Source organism: Chionomys nivalis, chromosome 25 (assembly GCF_950005125.1).
Source record: "Chionomys nivalis chromosome 25, mChiNiv1.1, whole genome shotgun sequence".
Taxonomy (NCBI): Eukaryota; Metazoa; Chordata; class Mammalia; order Rodentia; family Cricetidae; genus Chionomys; species Chionomys nivalis.
In genome coordinates, this window is record NC_080110.1 from 12,393,427 (window position 1) to 12,415,998 (window position 22,572).

The 22,572-nt window shown below is 36.0% G+C and overlaps 1 long non-coding RNA gene across 1 annotated transcript in view; it reads right to left on the reverse strand.

The window, feature by feature from the left end:
- LOC130866502 (uncharacterized) overlaps nucleotides 1–22,572 on the reverse strand; it is an 86,562-nt gene that overhangs the window by 23,277 nt on the left and 40,713 nt on the right. The window contains exon 2 of the long non-coding RNA XR_009056349.1: nucleotides 20,939–21,109. This is a non-coding gene — a long non-coding RNA (uncharacterized LOC130866502). The remainder of the gene's footprint in view (nucleotides 1–20,938; nucleotides 21,110–22,572) is intronic.

Genomic DNA, 22,572 nt, shown 5'->3' on the forward strand with positions numbered 1-22,572 from the left:
GATGGTTTGCCACAAATAAATAGTGCACCAGACTGGGAATTTGTTGATAAACTAATTAGGTCGTTACCTTATTTGCAGCCACAGAGTCTCAGCTATTTAAGAATCAAGTTAGTCCATGGGGGTCTCCAAGGATGAGTTGCATCTTCTCTTGCAAGAGCTTAGTGCCCTGATTGTTTCTTGCATCCTGACTCAGGGTCACACAGGACTACTCTGAGTGAGAAGCTGCCTAGGTCGTGGTAAGTTGCATCACAAGGGAACACTACTTTACCACCCTCCACCCTACAAATACACAAGGTAGAGTGCTGCCACATGGATATGTTTTTCCAGAAACTCATGGACCCGGTATCCACTGGGAGTGGGAAAAGAAAAGCATGTGGAAAAGAAGACCATTTCGGTAGATCCTTATAGAGCTACATCTAAATGTGATGCAAGTGCTTAAAAGGACAGTAGAAGGACAGGACCACTTGGAACAAATGCACTGACTTGGTTGCTAAGCAGAGTGCAATGCAGAGGATCTGAAGTGGAAAAGAACTAGTGAAGACATGATCAAAGAAATAACCAGAAAAGACAAGGCCATCCTTAGAAAACTCTCTACTACAGAACATTACTGTAGCCATACTGGCTTGAATAGATGATAAGTTGACATCCACTTGATACACACCTTGTCAGTAAGGCATGACATTCAACTCTGAACCTAACAGCGGTTTATTTAGAAATGCAGAAAGATTCAGAGACCTACAAACCTCAATATTAGTGAGGAAAACCTCCTGGGAACTGCCTCCTTCTGCATCTCTGATGTATTCTCTGAGTCTGATGTAAACTGTCCAGACTCCTCCTTGGTTTTGTTTGTGTCCAACTGGGTAAACACAGAGTTACAGAATTCCCTTTCTGTTGGACAGTTTGCATAAACACAAATTTGCTGGACTGGAGGAAGCTCTCTCTTTTTCCCATTGGAGGTCTCATGAGGCTGTAGAAATGTTTGCCCAAGTAGAGGTTAAGATTGCCCAAAGATTAAAAAGGAGAAACATGCAGAGAAGTGTAGATGAATGGCCTGGGAAGTCAGGGAGAGCTGAGCAGGGATCAAAACTCATGTTACAGAAGAAGAAAGAGGCATGTAGGATTATATCTAGCATGACAGGAAGAAGCAGACAGCAGGACTGGAATTCTGGGGCAGCTGCTCAGAAGAGGGCAAATCTACAAAGAAAGGATATATGGAGTATCAGCATAATTGTTGCTCACTTTTATTCGATGCTCATACTTCCAATGTAGTTCAGTATTATGTAGTCTCTTCAACCAATCCAAGCATAAGGACAGTGGATTTGCAGGTGGACATGGACTTTACAATAATTAGGATCAATCATGGAGACATGGAAGGGTATGGGCATTACAATGATTAGGATTGATCCTGGAGACATGGGAAGGATATATAGCTTGGTGGCTTCTTAGGCCCAGTAGAAATCTAAACAAAGACATGAATGGTGATGACCTAGAAACAAAACAACAACCAACAATTTTTTTTTCTTGATAAGAAATATTCTGGTTAGGGGAGCCTAAGAAGGACTGGTTCAGTTTTGGGAAAAAATATTTTATGATTGGACAAGTTTATGGAAAGAGCTAAACAGAAGAGTAACTTTAAAGATCTGCTTGTTGTTTTCCCTGCCTTCATGCTTGTATCCCTTGGGGATTCTGCTATCTGAACATCTTCAGCTGATCACTCAACCAACTCTAAAAATATACTTCAGAAAAGTCTCTAGTATTCATAAATTTAATATTATCTGTAGCAATCTACCCAATGTCATTTTGCATTTCTTTCTTTACTGGGAGTTGCTTTATAGCAGAATCTTAGTTTTCTGTTGCCCTTTTGTGGTAGATGGATACAAGCTAGATTCCATCACATTTGCTCTTCCAGTGGCCAGAATATCTGGGTTAAGGTCTTGCTTTATGTCATCATAGCTTTGTTTTCTTTCTCCTAAACACCAGTGCCCTCATCTCAAAACCGAGACAAATGATATCAGTGCTGTCTGCTTCCTAGTGAGGTTATGAATATCAAATGCTTCAGAAAGAGCCTTACATACTGCAAAAATCCAACTATAGGCACAAGATGTGCTTAGATGCATAATAGAATATAATAAACATACAGTAGGGGGCAAAAAGGTCATTTTAAAAATGTAATCAGTAACAGCAATAACACATTTTTTTTTATTAAACAAGAACTACACATCTCCTGACCTGCAATGCAGCTATACCTTGTGTGTTGAAAACAAAGATATCTAAAGAATGTTGTGCTATACTTTAGAAATTTTAAAGTCTAGTTTGGGAGTTTGCAAACAGCTAATTAAAATACAAGGTCATTGTTGGCATTCCAGACATGCTGAGCCTGTCATAATAGGATGCTGAAGATGCAGAAGAGTCCATTAACTCTGCCTGAGAGAAATGCTTCAGAAAAAAGCCAATGACAGGTATATTTTGGATTATTCTTTCATCAGAGGTGGGATTTAGGATTGGAAGATAGGAATGAAGCTCTAGATTTAGATTGTAGTCGGGTTTCAGAAAGCCAGATGATCATTCTTCGCATTCATATTTGTATAAAGAAGATAGGCCTACATTATGCAGAAGTTGCTGCAGAAGTTCTAAACTAGCAATAGTCTACAATTACAGCTTTCTGAGTGGATGAGAATAAAAAAAATGCCATTGCAACATTTCATGCTTTCAGAAAATGACTGGCATCCTGCATTACTGTATGGATCACAGAATATAGGATTTGGTATAACTGTTGTGGAAACTATATCTACTGAGAAAATATTTATTTCGAATTTAGAATTCTATAAAACACCTATCCAATCTAAATGAATCTGATGAAGAGCAGAATCAAGGGTGGGGTTTAAAGCTTCCTAAATGATGGAGTAAGTGATCAACAGATCTCCTTGAGTTTTGTACATCTAGTGGGCTTGTTGAAGTGTTTTGCTATTTCCTTCTTCTCCCACCCATAGAACAAATAAGAAAACATTGCTTTTTGATACATTATTTCTCAACTCAAATGCCAATATTTCCACTATGAGAACTGCCAATGAAGAATAGTGATCTGAGCATTAATATTTTATGAACAGCTTGAATTTCATCCTTCAGGCAATGGGGACATTGGCAGAAAAAAATGACACCTTTAATTTTTGAAAATGATGATTTTGATGGATTCAGGTCAATAGAATAAGAATGAAGTTATATATAGTTGGCAAAAGAAAGGAAGAACAGTTTTGTAGTAATTAGCAACATAGATATAAAATGGTTCAGGGTTGGAGCTGGGGGTAGAAGTGGTTAAGAGAGTGAGTTTGAAAGTCTTGCTCTGAGGAATATTTTTATGTAAGCATTAACAGAATGGAACAGGTCTCCTATAAAGAAGCAATGTGGAGAACACATAAGGGTTCTACTTGTAGAGTTTAGAGTTCAAACAAGTCATCTGGTAAAGTATAGAAGACCACTGGAACATAGAGAAGGGTAGCTGAAGGTAGAGAAGAACATTGGAAGGTAGAAAAGTACATTAGGACAAGCTTACTTATCAGAAACTGTGCTATATCCAGATAGACATGACAATTTCATTCTTGATTATTGCATATATGTCAAAGCAGTAGATGATCTTTCTCTATATAATGAGATCCTTTACATAGAAGTGTGGGGATACTCAGAGATTCTTGAACTCCAAGAAAGTCTTAGGTTGAAAATATCATTACAGATTCAGATCTTTCACTGTGTGTGTGTATGTATGTATATATGTTTAGCTTGAGTTTTCTGTATATTATTACTTCTCCAATTTAGTTTCTTAGATATATTGTTCTTTTAAATGGAAAATATAAAAATATATACTATGTGTCCAATATAAAAATGAGTAAAGATGATAATTTTGATATCTGTAATTAATTGTTGAATGTTGGTACTATATAAAAATGTATTAGTTCAGATTGCCTCCAAGCATAAATGACAAATGGATGTCTCAACAACATAATTGGCTAGAAACATTTTTCTATGATATTTAGCAGCCTGAACTACAGTTTTTTTCCAGAGGATCACTGATTCTATATGGCAGTTTCTTAAAACTCTTCATATACAAATTTTGGTGATGCAAATGTACACACTGCCCCATAGAATGGAGTAATGGGTTACGTTTTCAAATGTTTGAAATTTCATTGGATAAGACATTGCTCTGAGGTAGCCCAAACCTAGAAAAGGGACAGCACACCTTCCTTCTTACTTGTGGATTCTAGTTCTGATTTTCTAATTTGAGTAGATAGACTGGAATGTCCCAGAAGAGTGTGAAGTAGAGAGGGGTGATGAGAGGAGGAGAGGAGAAGTTGCTCTGTAGAGAGATGGTGGGACGTACAGACTATACACAGGATAATGAGAAAAATGAGTGGGTACTGTAACTGGGGAGGGGAGAAAGGGTAATACAGTGGTGCTTTTACCTTAATGGGGACCCAACGCTGTCTAATTAAAATGCATGCTCACTTTATAGGAAAGAATTTGTGTTTGATACTACAAACCTAGCCAGCTACCCATGACTAGAGTGGTCATAAACCCTAGCTAGGGTAGACCTCCTACTGCTATTTTCCTAAACCAGTATATTTTCTAAATATGGTCTAAAATATTTTTATATCCATAGACTGTATATAGATCTCACCTGTCATGTGTTGGTTGCCTCTTTATAAAAGAGATGGCTCTTACTATAGAGATCTACAGCTGATCCAAATAAGTGACTAGGAAGTTTCTATCCCAATTGTTATATCTGCAAGGTCACCTTCATAGCCAGGGCTCAGGGAAAGTTGCAGTAGAAGCAACGGGGAGAATATAAGAACTGTAGGTCCAGGATGCGTGCTGCTAGATGATTTCCTATAACCACGACAAAGAAAATATTTCCATGGAATCTCAACAATGCGTCTGTCTAGACAAGACATGACAACAACAGTTGAGATGCCAATGTGGAGAGGGGACCTTCCACACAGTGCTAAGCCTGAATGAAGAGCTGAAGGTAGTCAATGGCTGCTGAGAAAAGAAGAAACAATCTCCTCAGGAATAAACTCCCAAGTAGATTGTCCAATCCCAAGAGATCAGCCCAGAATAGACACATGTACAGAAATTCAACTCACTGGATGGAACCAGTTCATGCACGCACACACATTCATACATATGTATACACACACTATATATATAGAGAGAGCGTGTGAAAAGAGCATAAGAGTCATATGTATCAATAATAACTTTAAAGGTAAGAATTGGAAATGGGAGGTTCTAAGGATGAATGAGTGGGAGTAATGTAGATTCAATGCTCAAGTAATAAGTGTACCAATATAAAATCAAAAGTATGTTTCAATTAAGATACAACATTAGATGTGTTTTAACATAGCAATTAATTAAAAACAAGCACGTCTTATTAGAAATAAAAGAAAAAAGAGGAGAGATTAAAATGGGAGAAAGCAAAGGGAAAGAAGAAGAAGAAGAGGAGGAGGAGGAGGAGGAGGAGGAGGAAAAAGGACAGGATGAAAAGGCAGAGAAAATATAGAAAAGAGAGGAGGAGAGGAATAAGAGCAAAGAAGCAAGAAGGGAAGAACAAAATGGTGCTGTTACCACAGCCACCCAAAGACATGTACATCACAAAAGAGCAAACTTCAATCCCACATTCCTGGGAAGACATCCTTATTTCCTGCAGCTGTTTGTACTTGCTGCTATCAGCTCCTCCCTGAGCTGAGGGTAGGGCAGAAGCTGAAATAACATGCTACCAGTTAACTATCTGTAATCAAATGTTACTCTAACATGCTATGAAAAGCTAGAAAATTATGTGATAAATAATAAAGAAAATCTGAATAAAGAGTAAAGTTTAGAGAAAAGAGAATTCTAATTTTTAAAACTTGAGTTAAGAGAAGAATGAAAACCTGTTCAGAGGTCAGTGGCACGTGGATTGGATCTTCCAGGGGCCTCAACTTTTCGGAAAAAGGGCTAGAAAAATTTTGCTTGGAGAGTGAGAGAGTGCCAGAAAAGTTGGACAATTCTTTGCAATCCACCTTGATCACTGAGAGTGTGTGCATGGACTGATTTCTATGTGTCATGGAGAAGTACAGAGATCATGCAGACCAGAAAGTTGAGCCCATCTGTCAAGTTCATTATTGCATATGCAAATTCAGTACAGATCTAAAGTCTCTGCATTGATTTAAAAAGCATAAAATATTAAATATTCTCAGGTGTTCATAAAGTTATACCATATATGTGTGTATGTATATATATAATACATACATAAAATAAAAATAAAATGTTTAAATCATTGAGCACTCAGACAGAATAAATTTTTATAAATTTATTTTCTAAATATTTAGAAATTTTAGAAATTTAGAAAACAGGTGTGTTTTATTAGTCAGTCCTATCTAGTAACAAGCAACTCTGAAAATTGTGGCTCCCATCAAAAGAAACTGTGGATGAATCCAACCTCCTCCATCTTCATGGAATTTGTAATTGCTCCCTTGTAATATGTGCTTCCTCTGTCAGATCTATTAATATACACCCCTGGATTTGATCACAAAAAGGATAAATAATTCCATGTGCACATAGTTTCCCCCACTTAATAAACAATTGTCAGAGGACAGGGGACAGGAAAAGGAAAGGAAAAAAATATCCCTTAACAAATACAGTTGAAGTAAGATAGAAGTTCATCCTTCAGGTTTGTCTGTTGTTACTCTATGTGTTTGTGGATGAGTAAGACAGATGTATTGGAGAATTTAATGTTTTATTATCCTTTCATCCCCTGAAGCATTGTTTATAACAACTTTTAACACTGAAATTTATCCATTGATATGTTTTCTTTCCATGAATACTTAATTTCTCAGCTGCTTTTGGTTTGAGAGGGAGGTCCTTCTGTCTGTGTGTTGCTTTTATTGGTTAATGAATAAAGAACTGCTTTGAGCCTATGGCAAGGGCAGAACAGAACGAGGTAGGAAAGGCTAGGTTGTATGCTGGGAGAAAGAGGGCAGAGTTGGAGAGAAGCCATGGAGCCACCAGAGATAGATGCTGGGAACTTTAACTGGTAAGCCTTAGCCACGTGGTGATACACAGATTAATAAAAATGGGTTAAATTAATATGTAAGAGATTAAACAATAAGAAGATAGAGCCAATAAGCCAAGCAGTGATTTAATTAATACAATTTCTGCTTGCTTATTTCAGGGCTGAACATCCTGGAATGAAACAAGCAGCCTCCTGGTACATGCTCTGAAGACATTAAAGCAAAAAAAGGCTAATTAGATTACAACTGGCCCCTCAGTGGAAAATTGGGAATCTCTTGTGTCTTTGCTCCACAGCCTAGGATTTACTTCTATTCTACTTTGAGAAAGAACAGGCATTGAGCATTGAATTCTAATCTTGTTGGTAGAGACATGTTAGCAAAGGCAACAGTCCTGACCTTTCCACTCCACTGTCTTTAAGTACACAGCTGTGTGGAAATAGCATTATTTTGATTTTTAGATTGGGAGTCAGGGATGCTTGAGCCTTCTAGCAAAACAATGTTGGGATGGGATACCTTGATTCTTGCAAGAAAAATATTATTTTCTTCTCTAAGTGCAAAGTTTTCTTCAGCTTGCCAAACACTGATTTTATGAAAGGTACTATTTATGATACAGGTGATAGAATAATATTTTACGGTGACAAAATTTAGTACCCTATCTTAGATATCTTATTCATGACATAGTGTAGTCATGATTCCTGTTATTCTTTACGATGCACCAAGGAACTCTGGACTTCTTATGCACAGAGGGAAGACTCACGGGGTAAACAGATGGTGGATTAAGTGGTAGAGGAAGGTCTGATTGATGGGGATGCAAGTATCATAAAGGATGTGAGATAAAGCTTGACACAGGAAATAAATGCCTTGAGCTAGACTCTGGTTGATTAGATGCCTCTACCTCTGTTAGGCAGATTTTTATTAATGTAACAAAATATCTTAGGTAAACATCTTTGGAAGATTGATATTGGTCCACAGTTGTGGAGATTTTAATTTGTGATTTCTTGATTCTATTGCTTTTGGGCTATCTGCCAGACAACACATCATGGTTTAAGCACAAGTCCTTTACCTTAAAGTGATTGGGAAGCAAAGAAATAAAATAGAGACTGAGATCCCACAATAACTTTCTAACATATTCCCCAATGCCCAGGTAACTCTTAGTAATAGGCACAAAGATACTTTATATTAATTTTGTTTCTCTTTTAAAATACACATCCTCAAGAATAGTCATTTTTGAGTTTATGTTGAATTAATCATATTTATTTTCCAATCAGTTTCTCTTATGCTTTTAGGCTACATTTATATATAAAAATTGATAAACCTGAAATAAGAAAAAGTATGAAATCATGTTTTGTTGTTGGGATACCTGGCGTCCAGACACAAATTTCTCCTGTGATCTTGAATGTTTTATTCAATAAAACATAGTCTTTTCTTTTTTCCTCTTTGACAATGTCTAAATATTGCATAAAGAGTTTAATGCTCATCCCATTTTTCCATAATATATGCTGCATTTTATAGTTGCCCCTTAGTTATCACTCTGATAACTATGATGGTGAGTACTGGTGTATCAGAGCGATGATGAGCACCATGAAGGATGTACACCTTTTCCCCTAAGCACTGACTGTAAGACTTATTCCTAAGTTTCACTGTGGTTCAGTGTGGTCCTTGTTCCTGAAGATTAAACATTCTAGCAGGTGTGCATCGATCCAATCATGTATGACTTTAGTCAATCTCTTTCCATGAAGCATTTCTACTAAGAGAATTTTTTTTCTCTTTTAACCAAGGAATGGGTTAAAACCACAAATGAGACAAAACAAGAACAAATAGTGACATTGCTGAAAGTACCTTCCAAATCGGTAGGCATTCTAGCACGTCTTCTTTAGGAGGGACTACCTAACAGTGGGAAGCTAGACTTGTTCTCTTACACATGTCTGAACGACATAGATGCACAGCAAAAATGGCTTGCAAAAGAACAAGAGAACCAAAGTATTAACATGAAGTAGAATGTGTAGACATTTATTTTTTCCTTTTATTTTCCACATACCATGAACATATCACTTGCATATGTAGTCAAGACATATGCCACACTGGAACCTAATGCATAGGAAACCCAAATATATTTCTAGCCAAACTTTTCCATAAGCCAGAAGTCCTCATCAGTTGCTCAATGTCTCTTCACACCCTACACCACCCTCATCACCAATTTTCAGTTCAGAAAGACAATTTTTGTAATGTTCAGGACTTATGGGAGAGTCTCTCAATTAACTGTGTGTGTGTGGGGGGGGTATTTATGTATATGTGTATTACGTTAGTGAATATGTTTGTGAGTGTACATAACGGTTGCACAAAGAGAAATTAAAAATGAAAACTTATGACTAGAAATCAAAGTTTGTTTTTTGTTGTTTTTGCCTTAGGAAATATAAGATTAGTCTCTTTATTTGGCAATTTTCATCTTGTGATTCAATGTTATGGTATTTGTTCAATTCAGTTTTATTCTGTGCAAGTACTTTTAGAATTAGAAATTTATACTAATATATTTGCAATTTACTATTGTTTTCAAAGATTTTTTAAAATTGTTTTTATTGAGCTATATATTTTTCTCTGCTCCTCTTCCTTCCTCTCCCCTCCCCTTCTCCCCTCTTCCATGGTCTCCATAATCCTAGTTTACTCAGGAGATCTTGTCTTTTTCTAGTTCCCATGTAGATTAGATCCTTATATGTCTCACCTAGGGTCCTCATTGTCGTCTAGGTTCTCTGAGATTGTCAATTGTAGGCTGTTTTTTCTTTGCTTTATGTCTAAAATCCACTTATGAGTGAGTACATATTATATTTGTCTTTTTGGATCTGGGTTATCTCATTTGAAGAAGGATGCTTAAAAAAATCCCACACTAGCTAAGAATAGAGTATAATAGAGGTTTATTTATTTAGGGGTAGACTCGCAGATCACAATCCTCTCCTGGAACAGGGAATAGCAACTGAATTCGGCAGCCAGAAAAGAGGCCTGTTCCTGTGGAGGTTGCTGCCTTGTATGTCCTCCTGCAGAACTTGCTTACAAGAACTGGTTTCAAAGATTTAATGGATAGTTCACTTCCAATTGATACAATAATTTTAACTCTTCTAATCTGGGCTTCAACACTGCCCCAGAATTATTCAGAATAACCTTACTTGTTATTTAACAATTCACTGGAAATGGATTGTCTAAAAATTCTTTTTGTTTTACAAGACTTGGCTTTGAACAAGAAAGAACATCAAAAGTACACATAGTCAGAGCCAGTAGCTATTATTATATCCAAGCATTCTAACTGATCCTAGGCATAGTGATACATGACTATAATCTCAGGATTCTACAGACTTAAGAGACAGAATACTTCCCAGTGATAGCCTTTGACTAGTATTTCAGTGTGAAGTTTGAATTCTTTCCTGTTGAGCAGGTCAAAACTCTAAACAGAAGGTAGTTAGTTTGACCTCTAACATTTGTGTGATGTTGCTCCAGTGGGCGTACTTTTCCCTGGCAGATTGGTAATTATACATAAATACACATACAACATATATATGTATACACACACACACACACACACTACAAACTAGAGGGTCTTGGGTCTCCCTGTTTTTTCTTACATGTTACATATTTTATTCATTTAGTCCATTCCCCACCTCTTCCCCACTCATTACAAACCTCCACCCACTCTCATCACCATTTAAACCACAAGCCACCATACCCACCTTCTTCTCTCACAAAACCTGTGTTCTACTATTGCCCCAATTAGATTACTTAATTGGGTTAAAATTTGTTTCTATGTGGCTTTTTTATATGCCCTTCATATGGGTCTTCAGATGGACTAGTTTCTTCAAACTTCTTCATTTCCTCAATTCCACTCCCACTTTTTGCTTAAACTTTTCTGACCCTTGTGTGTCCCTCTATACGTTTGCTTTACCTATGTTCAAAATATAAAATAAACATAAAAGGATAGCAGAATCGTACTGACGAAAGCTGGAAAGAGAATGATGATGATGCTTTAACTAGTACTGAGTTGGAATCAGAGACAACTAGAAAAAATGTTGATGCTCTTTTTAAAATAGCAGCTGAATAAGGGGAAAGGATCACATTGATGGTACTGCAATTTGCTTTACTTTCCACAGGCCTCAAATTCCAAAGATGAACCTAAAATTAAAATGAGTACGTGATCCATGCTTTCTCTGAACTCAGCTCTCCCTATATACTCACAAGGCAAAGCTGAGACATCTTATCAACTTGTCATTATTTTCTTTACATAGTCTAAAATCAATAAGCACACAATAAATGTTTAAGGTATATCTCAAAATATGATGGATATCAATTTCGTGCTTATGATTTTTATCAAGAGAGGAGTTTTTAGTCCTATCAGATTTAACCCCTACATAGACCTAACCATTAATGATCTTACTGTATTGGCTGTGTGAAAAGGTTTAAATCAGCTTTTATTTACTCCACATGCTTATCGTTTAGAGAAATAACCTTATATTCTCTTGAGAATGTAGTCACTGGAAATGGGACTTTATAAAAAGCACAGGACGTTGAAGCAAACAATTGGTATTGTGAATCTGGTCCGGGTGAATGTTTGTACTATGTGGCCGTTTCCACGTATCCTCTTTTAAACAATGTAATTCACATCAACACTGCACTCCACGAGGTTTCTATTTTTGCTTTTCTTGAACAGTACCATGGGAAGAGATTAAAATGGAACCTTCAGGGAGAATTTTCTGGGTGACACGGAACTCAAGGAAGTCTAATCATGGAATGATTTCAAGACACTTTAAGTTCTTGTTGCCTGGCTTAACTCTGTAAACAATCGATGTATGCTGAGCGCCCAGAGGCTGAAATGTTGATAACCCATTTCTATTACATTTATAGAAATTTAGCAGAGCCTATGTACAAGACGTGTAAAAGAACAACCAATGTTTTACCAGAGTTTGGCTTAAAACACAAGACAGAAACAAAAACAGAATATAAAACAAGTTAAAGTATATGTGTCCCTCTATTACGTTGATTTTTCCAAATAGAGAAATATCTAAAACAAAAGTTTATACAATTATTTTGAAACAGAATATGTTTTGAAATAACAAACAACTCAATAGAAACTTAGATGTGTTTTCTCTTTAAACTTAAGAATACGTACACTTAAAATATCTGCATTTTCAACAAACTGCTGTGTTTAGGGACAATCTCAAATTATTTGGATTATCAAAGAAATATCAGAAAGAGAGCAAGTTGCCAAAACAGATTTAATTTAGAAACTTTTTCAGTGGGGCAATAAGCAATCTCAGGTTAGAGCTAGTCTCGATGTTAACTAAATACGAAAAAAGAGAAAGTAAGTATCCCAGGTAAAGTGCAGACTTGCTATGTGAAGGGACCTATGAGGATTCCATCAGAAGATAGCTTGATGAAACCCAGGAAGCAAAGAATTCTTCCTAAACTAATATAAGTAGATTCAAAATGGAGAGATTCAGTTCCAACAGCGGCAGATACTATATAATGTGGCCTAAAGGATCCAGCGTACTCCAATAGAATAAGCCCCAAAAAACATTTTTGTTAGAATTCACAGGAAGATTCAGTGTTATCTAAGAACATAGTGACTGGGTATGGGAAAATCTTTCAAATTCCTTCATTGGAGGGAGGACAAGGAAGGGGGAAAAACAGTACAATTATATATTGAGTAATAAAATTTAAAAAAAATTCATGCATTTTTACCTGTTTATAAATAATGTTACAAAGCTTGCTTTTGCTGTTTTTCCCTGTGATACAACATTTCAAAAGATAATTTCTAATTTTTTTCCTTAAGCCAGAATAAATTTTTTAGTAAGAAATGCAATAAATTCTGTCATTGGTGAATCATTTAGCAACGAATAGCTCCAGGCCTGATTTAAGGACCACACTAATACCCGAGGCAGAAAAGGATGCAAAAATAAAATAAAATCTGGTGTAAGTATGTTCTAAAGAATTAATTTAAGACATTCCTTTCTCCCTCACTTCTTATAACAAAGTAATGACATTTGGGAGTCTTTTGCGTGGAACTAGACTCAGGCAGCCAATGGAATGCAGAAATAATAGAGACGGAAAATTCGAGTCTAAATTGTTTCAGAGTGTGAACTATACTGTCGTAAACACGGGAACTGAAAATTTTACACATGCAATTTGGAAAGACCGGCTGTTTTAGGACAGGGTTGGAAGCATGCAAACTGCTGCCGCAGAGGATGTGAATTGGGTTCCTGCATCAGCATCAGGAGGTGCACAATATCCTATAACGTCAGCTCCTGGGGATCTGATGCTATTTTCAGAGCCCACTAGTACCAAATATAAGGAGCAAATATAATATATACACATTTCTTTCCTTTCAACTTTTTTTTTTACCTAGTGAGAGCAAATGCAATTTTAATCATTGAGAAATACCCAGACCTCTTTTCTGAGAATGTATTTTTGAAAATACTGCTTCTTTGTGTTGACTTAATTTTCATTTAGTAATAAAGTAAAACTTTAAATAAATGTAGTCAAGTATATTAAGTACACATTTACGGTGTGAACCTTTTTACACCTAATAAAAACTAAACAGTTCTCCAAATTAATAGTGATCAACGTATAAAACCATTACATTAAATAAATTATTCTTCTTGTAAACTAGAATCATTACTACTTTTCTATGGTACTTAGAATTGAAGTGAGGGTCATGTACCTGCTAAGCAAGTGCTCTAATTTGGAACTAAAATCTCATGCCTGAATTTAAATTTTATTTTGAGACATAATTGCCATAAATTTCCTAAGCTGCCCTTGTACACACACTATATCCCAGGGAAACTTTGAACTTGCAGTCCCTCTGCCTCAACTTGTTGAGTAGCTGGCATTATAGTGCATACCACCTATCTCATCAGTCACTTTTGTGCCCAGCACTAGCAAGGCCCCACAGAAATAACTCACTGCAGGAAAACTTTAGTTCAAAGTTTCAGAGGGTGGCAGACAATGATGTCAGGAAAGGGTGCTTATTGGGGAAGCCCAGTTCATGATTGCAGAAGCATTTGGGGAAGTCTGTTCACGTCATTGTGCTACAGGAACCCCCACAATGTTACTGGAACCAAGGACCAACCATCACCTCTGAAGGCCTGTCCGTAAAGAACTACTTCTGTCAGCTGGTATTTCACCTCTAAGAGTCTACAAAATGTGCCACAAACTGACTCTAGCCAACCCTAAAATGGCTCCCTTGGTTAGGATAACTTCTTCTCTGCTCCCATAACCACCCTTCCTCCATCTCAATTATCCCATTCCCCCAAGCTCTCCCCAATCCTCTACCCTAGTTTTCTAAATTTCAAACTCCTTCTTCCCTATTTATGACTAAAAGGCCAGATTCATGTTCTAAGATTTCATATCTCTATTTATAAACCAGATACGTATGTTGAGTTACTTTCTTGATAATGATCTTTGCCATGAACAATAGGTACTGTTTTCCTGACATATTACACATATCTAATCCTATGTTGTAAAAATAAACAATGAACATTTTACAGTTTTGTTGACATCTTTCTTGCCTCTCCCAATCTCTTCTCTTTTTAATAAGTTTTCTTATTGCATAAATGACCATCTCTATTAACTTTTTAGAGTGGGTATCATCTCTACTATTTCAATGTATATTCTACTACCCCAAATTACTCTTCTCTATCCACCCTTCAAACATGTTCAGACTCACACCATGCATCTGTGTGATTCTCTCTTCATGAGAACAGAAGAAAATCATTTCTCTGTCATTGATGTTGTTATGGCCTTCTGCCTCACTGCCACTTATCCTGTCACTTTACTATTTTTAATTTTTTTTGATAAGCAGTGATTTCCCCCAAAATATCCTACATCATTTTAATCCTCTGTTTTAAGTCATACAGATGCTCCCATCTCAATCTGCTATGGTCCCATTCTTTCTCTGTCCTACAGTGGTCACTATTCTTCTGCCCCAGCACAAGCACATCCTTGATGGCCAAATTCAGGCAGCAGCTTGCAGTCTCAGACACGCTACCTGTCACTTGTCAGATAATGCCAAGGCTTCTTTTGTTTACATTGCTTAGTATTTGCTTTCGTAAGTTCTTCATCCACCCCCTCTATTCTAAAATGCATCCCTGAATATCCTTGTCTTCTCCAATGCTCTTGAATATTTATTATTTGATCTATTTTTAGAATTTGTCTCTTCCCACTGAACCGAATGTTCTAGAAACACTAATTTTATGTGGTTATTCTGCATTCCATACTAGTACTTCTCAGAATCACCAGCCATTCTTATCAATAAATAGCATGCAATAAAACAAATGGAAAATAATCTGTTTACAATATTAGATGAGGAGCTAATTAATACTTCTAAATTAGTGACATCCATATATACTTACCCAAATATATTTCTTGGACCTAAAAGGATATGTTTGAAAACTTTTAGGGAATAGAGACACCACTAAGGTTAATTACATGGACGTGGTATTAATATGCTGAGTTCAAGTTCTGGTTATGACATAAGCTCTGTAGCATTTGTTTGCTTAAATTTTCTAAGACTTGACCTCTTCTGCAAGGGTTAAGAAACTTTCTTATGATTTCTGTAAGTCCGTATTCATCACCTAAATGGTTTGAAATGCCATTCTTGGTATTAATGGTGTATTATTATAAAGCCCTCAAAATGGGGACCACATATTCCCAAATGTGCTGAGAGGCAATGATGGCCTATTTAGAAGCTAACCCTGTTGATTCTTGAGTAATTTGCACTGAGTATGCATAATGGCATTGCATGAATCATGTGATCCCTTATCCTCCATCACCTAACAGAAGGTAATAGACATTGATCCTAATTTTGCTCCTCTTTAGAGACTGAAATGAAACAAGACTTCAGAAATAAAGGATCATTTCAGTTTTATAACTGCATATTCATTAGTATATTTACATTCCAAATTAATGTTTTTGAAAATAGGATACCCTCCAGTGCATCCACATGAGCCCAGATTCTCAGCTGATGTTCATGTTTGTAAATTACTGAGAAACTATATGGCATAGCAATGAGCTATTGGACAATATTTGACCATTTTCCCTTTATAGGTGACTTTATACCAGTGAATAGCATGGCTCTTGGATTTACTGAGCATCCCTACTTATTTCTTTATGCTTCAAAATAATAAACTTCAATTAAGTAGAATAACTACATTTATTGATTTGCTTAATAACAAATATCTGGAAATAATACAGGATTTCTCTAGTTTATGTATTATACACAAGTGACAGGGATATATTTTTTGTACAACCATTTTTTGTGTAAATAACATTAGTAGAGCAATGTAATAAAAATACATAATAGAATTTGATGTTGATTTGGGTGTTTCCTGAGTATACATGGATCCTAAGAGATTATTCCACTAAAACCACAAAAGACAACTTTTCTATGTTGGTTTTAAACATCTAATATTGTCATTTATATGGCAAAGAATTTTTGTAGTAAAAATTAATAACTATTTTTTTATTCTTATTTTTTTTGTTGTTGTTTTGGAGATTTTTTTTTGTTTGTTTTGTTGTTTTGTTTTCAAGACAGGATATCTCTGTGTAACCCTGGCTGCCCTGGAACTTGCTCTGTAGACCAGACTGGCTTCAAATTTACAGACTTGTCAGCCTCTACCTCCTGAGTACTGGGAATAAAAGCGTATGTCATCACAGGTTGCTAAATAAACAGACTCTTAAATCTCAACTTTATGCTGCTCCTGAAGCAGTGAGTGGCTAACTTAGAACATTATGTCTTTTAACTCAGTTCAAAGCAAGGTGGTATTGTAGAATTAAGCCTATCTGCCCTTTATCAGCACTGAGTAATATTTCCTTGTCAGAGTTTCTAAATCATTGTTCTTATTTACTGACTCCAAACATGCTTTGTATCATTTCAGTTGCCCTCCAAATCTATTTTTAAACATGGATTTGTCCTATCACATCAGCTATCCTCTGCGCGACTCACCGAATCCTGATGTGGATGGCATTGTGTTAGGCAGAGCATAGCTGGGAAGATAAATGATCAGGTCTGAGTGTGTCCATTGTCTGTTCATCCTTATAAAATGTATGAAGCATCATAAAATTTACATATAGCCTAAAACATGTATGAGGTAGTCTCAACAGGAATATCACAAAACTGGTACAAAAGTAGAGAGCTAAAACATGCATGACAGACACCTTTATGACAAAAATGACAAAGCAGCATGGATATAAATGTAATGAAAAGCAACACAAAAACAAAACACAATATTGAGGATCATTGCTAAATAAAGTCCTATACAATTTTTACTTTTTACCATGATGAACCTTATTAATATTTCTAAGATAAAAAACTGGTAACTTGATCATTCCCATACATAAAAACATACATACATATATACATGCACACATACACACATACACATATACACATATGTGTGTACATGCATATATATGTACATATATATAGCATTCATATATGGACATTTTTACTTTTCACCTTTGAAAAATAGTTCTAATTATTTTCTTTGGTTGGGGATAAACACAGAACATGAAAAGCACTATTTCTTTAAGGAAGATTTTCTTACCATTAACCCTCATGTTTCAGCTTTGTTAATGTTTGTTCCTTTTAATTTTAGACACGGAGTTTGTCTTTGGGGCAGAGTGCTCTGACGGAGACCAATTTCTATTTGCCTAATTAGAATGCAGAATGTGATGAGAGATTCTGAGAGTATTTAAGTGGTTTGCCAAAATCTGTCCTTTTGTGGCTATAACTCAAATTCTTCAATTAAACTTAACTCAATGAAAATATTTCCTTTAGGTCTTCTGGTTAAAGTTATCAAGAAAGACAAATCATGACAAATGACAGAACACATCTGTGATAGTAACTGAAAAACTTTTTGTTTATAGTCCATAATAGATGTATGAAAATGGCCTAAGAAGAAAACTGTCAAGTACATTCTCATTGGAACCTCTTTCAAAGGATCGAGCAAAAAATGATAAAAGGTAACAATGTCTTAGTCTTCTGCTCCTTAAAAGTAATTTAGAATGAAAGAAGCACCAATATCAATATGTTGAAGGTCCTGATGGATGCTACTTTGTCTAAGCCTTTGTTTGTGTTGTTGTTGGTGGTGTTGTTACCTTCTATCCTTGTCCATTTTTTCTTGGATCACACCCAAGGTAACTTTTGAGAAGTGCCTTAGGCTTAAAGATTAGGATAATGTGTGTAGTTAATGGGATGGAATGCACAGCTCTGGGGCTTGGTTTTATAATACAGTTCACTATTTTTACTTAAACCCTTCTATTCACTTAGTAAACAAATGGTCAAAGTTACAGGACGTTTAGGACCATGAAATATGTCTTTGGGCCGGGCGGTGGTGGCGCACGCCTTTAATCCCAGCACTCGGGAGGCAGAGGCAGGCAGATCTCTATGAGTTCGAGACCAGCCTGGTCTACAAGAGCTAGTTCCAGGACAGGCTCCAAAACCACAGAGAAACCCTGTCTCGAAAAACCAAAAAAAAAAAAAAAAAAAAAAAAAAAAAAAAAAAAAAGAAATATGTCTTTGCTGTAACCCCAACTAACCTAAATAGAAAATGACCTGATGCTCCCTTATCTTGATTAGCTGTTAGCACAACAAATCAAAACATCTGATTCAGGTACTAAGACACTAATTTCCACCTCTGAAGAAAATAACCAGTTTCGGATTGGTTTATCTATTGGCACAATATTTATTCAGGCTTCCATCCCCCAAACAAAACACTGTAGAAATCAAGAACAGAAGACAAAAGAAATAAGGTCATTTAAGACTGCTAATCAAAAATAGTTGCAATGTCCTAGGCAGGTTCATGAGTGGCTAAGAGACAAAGTGGGAAACAATTTTCAAGTAGAAGCTACACATTAACATAGGGAACCATAAATAGTTATAATGGAGCCAAATGCTGAGCAGCGCGCCAGGTCCTTACTCAATTGTTTCATCCTTCAATTATCCCTCTAAAAGAAATACCTTTTAAACTCATATAACAGCTGAGAAATCTGGGATCCAGAGAGGTTAAATTGTATTCATGGGACCACAATTATATAAAAGGTCAACGTGCTTCATAATTGAAAGCATGATAAAATGAAAAGCAAAAAAATTAAATTAGCAAGTTCAGAAGTGATGAAAGCAGTCTCATGGGTTAAGCCTCTTGCGGGGGTCGAAAGGCAGAAAGCACCATGGCTGAAGGGCATGCAAGAGAGGTCTCATGAATAGGAAGGCATCAACAAGACCTCAACCACACTCTCTAATGGCAATTCTCTCTTAGAAATTAACTGGGGTTCCACAAAACTATACGAAGTCCTTCCATATAAAGAACCTTCAGTGAGCCAGCCATGTTCCTCCAGGCCTCCTTCCTTATTTTAATTGTTGATAAGGATAATACATCTGTTTTTTCTTCTTTTTCTTTTGACTTCTGATGTTCTTAAAGTTTAAGGTGTATTATTTAGGAATAACAATATCTAAAAATATAATAATGTTTTATATAGTTTGTAAATCCCTCCTTCTTAAAAAAAATAGCTTATCCACGTGTTTCAGATAATATATTAATTGTTATTTTAAGTCTGCCATGGCTACATATTTTTCTATTTATTATCAGTTTCCTATGTTATTGTTCCTTGTCTCCTGTTTTCCATGAAATCAGTTCAGCTTCCCCTTCCACCTGCCCTGTAGCTTTTTAGCCATAACTCTAAATTTTATACTGGTAAAAAGATTATAAAATGATCAGAATCTATAAATAAGCCCATTGTAAGCTTACTGCCTTGCTTTCTGTAACTTGCTCAGTCTGCTTTCTTACAGAATCCAGGACCACCAGACCAGGGATGGCACCATCTAAATGATCTGGGTCCTCTCCAATCAATCACTAATTAAGAAAATGCTTTAGAGACAGATATTATGGAGATCTTTTTTCAATCACGATTCCCTCTTTTCAGATGACTCTAGCTTGTGTCAAGTTGACATGGTATTATCCAGCACAAACAATGCTATCAGTTTCTAGCTATACATTTCAATTTCTGTCATATTTCCACAATCACTCAGTTTGAGGTTCTTTTTCTTTTTCTATTCTGGATTACAAAGATAAGTGTGACCAACTTCAATATATGCAATTTTAAATTTGGATTTATAATTTGCTTGTTCATTGCCTCTAGAAATGACCTCTCTTTGTGCTATGTGCCCTTCTGTTTTTCCTTAGCCATTGCCTTTAGTCACTGAATTTTAACAGTTTAAAGATGGGTACACATTTTAAAAGATTGGTATGTGTTTTCATCTTCTCCATTTGAGCTTCCTAGATTAGTGGTTGCTTGGAATAGTTTGAAGGCTTTGTAAAGCATTGATGCAAGGCACATAAGAGCTTTTAAAGTCTGGGATTCAGCCTTCCCAAGAACCTGATTGTGTAGACAATTTTAGACATTAATAGCATGTGCTCTTAGATCTAAGAGCATGACTAGAGTTTCATTCCATTATGAGTCAGGGCATTACTAAAATGCCATTGGGGAAAACAGAACAAGGAGTGTAATATCAAGAGATTAGGATAATGGAAGTACAAAGTACTTTTTGATAACAGAAAAGTAAAGGAAAAACAAGCAATTTGCTTTCAAATATAGTTAAGTAGAAAATATAATTTTGGAGTACATCTTGACATAAATCACCCCTGGAAGACTTTTTAATAGAGGGTGATTTTGTGATTCTTGAGAGGAATCTGATGGGAGTGTGGTCAGATGGAACAGTTTCAAATATACCTTAAAGGGAACAACAAAAAATAATTTTGCTTTCTTGTTCAGTGCTGTTTTTAGGGTTCTTGCCCCACTCCATTTTGTAAATTTTGGCTTGCATTCCCTCCTGTTAAACCAGCTTTTTGAACTTTGATCCTTACCTTTACATTAGGTTCAGTTCAAGAGACACTCTTCGTATTCCTTCGAAGTAAGAGCTGCCACGCGGTCCTAAGAATGGGATCGATTGAGGGAGAATGGAGGAGTGGCAATGGCACTCATACAGTGTGTGCTTTCTTGCATTCATCTTCTCAACGCCAGTTCCCATTGTTTTCCTGGTTCAAAAGTGAAATTTTCCTATTGTTAAAAACACAAAACTAAAAGGTCTTTCCTTCATTCTCTATAGTCACTTGATTCTACTGTCCTGCCCATGCCCACCTCCCTGGACATACCTGCAGAATCACACCTCTGCCCTCTCCACTACCTGAATCATCTTCCAACTGGCTGGCACCACTACACTGTCAAGATGTTCCCCTAAGGTTGCAATGGTTTCCATGATCTACAATTTTAATTTTTGAGTTAGTATTTCTTAATTTGGATATTTTTTAATTTCTGATTTCTGTCCTAATTTTGACATGACTGACCATCCACTTTCAACTCCATGACTCTCATCATCTCCAATGGCCTTATGGTTAAGTGGCTATGTTTCCATACAACTTTCATATTTCCTTGATATTGTTCAATAAACCTACCTGACTTTCTTCTAACGTCTTCTAGAGACATTTTCAGTGTCTCTCTAAGATCACACAAATAGCGAAATATTTACCCAAAGTCCTTAATGAGGAATCATATTTTATTCATTTTGTTTAAATATCAAATGTTTTTTTATTTACCTGTAAATTTACCATTTTATTTGTGCTTTGTATCAATGTAGTGAGCAGTAAGGTTATATCTTCAATCTTTGCCAAACCTATATGAGGAAGCAACTCCAATTTGTCCTTCAAGGATCTCATTGAATGTATAAATGCTTAGATTACACTTGCATTTCTCTCTCTGATAACATGTAGCAAAGAGTGTTTCAGTCTTGATACATACACTTTTATTAATTGCTTTCTTCTGCAACCCTCCACTTTTACATATAATATTGATCATTTCTTCAATATAAACATAAATTCATGCAAACCAATTTTATTTCAGGAGCAAAAGAGAAGCTCCACCTACCCCAACATATTATTACATCTTGTATTGGAATTAAAATCAATACACAACTCTGTGCTGCATTCTTCTCAATTTCCAGATAGCAGAAGTTGCCTTATCAATAAATACATGAATAAATTCTTCTTTGTTCTATAGCTCAGAAATCCCCATGTTTCCTGAAAGGAATCACTGACTGGAAATGACTTACATATGGAGTCAAACGATAGCACTACACGTTCATAATGAGAGCTGATTAATATAATTGCTATATTTAGAAAGTGGAAACACTGAGCCTGAAGTGAACCATTTAAATTTATCCCAAACCATAATTTGCCATGCCCCATATGCCATGATACACAGTTATTCTCAAAGTAGGTTATCCATGTCTCATTTGTGCTAGTTATATAATGTGGTCTTGTTACCTGAAAGTCATTTATTAAAGCAATTTATTTCATATCAGCATTCATTATTACCTCTTTAATTTTTCTCTTTCTTGCGGTCATCATTCACAGACAAACTCCATCTTAAAATACTTCTTTTTGATTATAGAACGGACAGTTATCTGGATGTTTCAATTTCCTCCCTCTTTTTTAGGTTTATA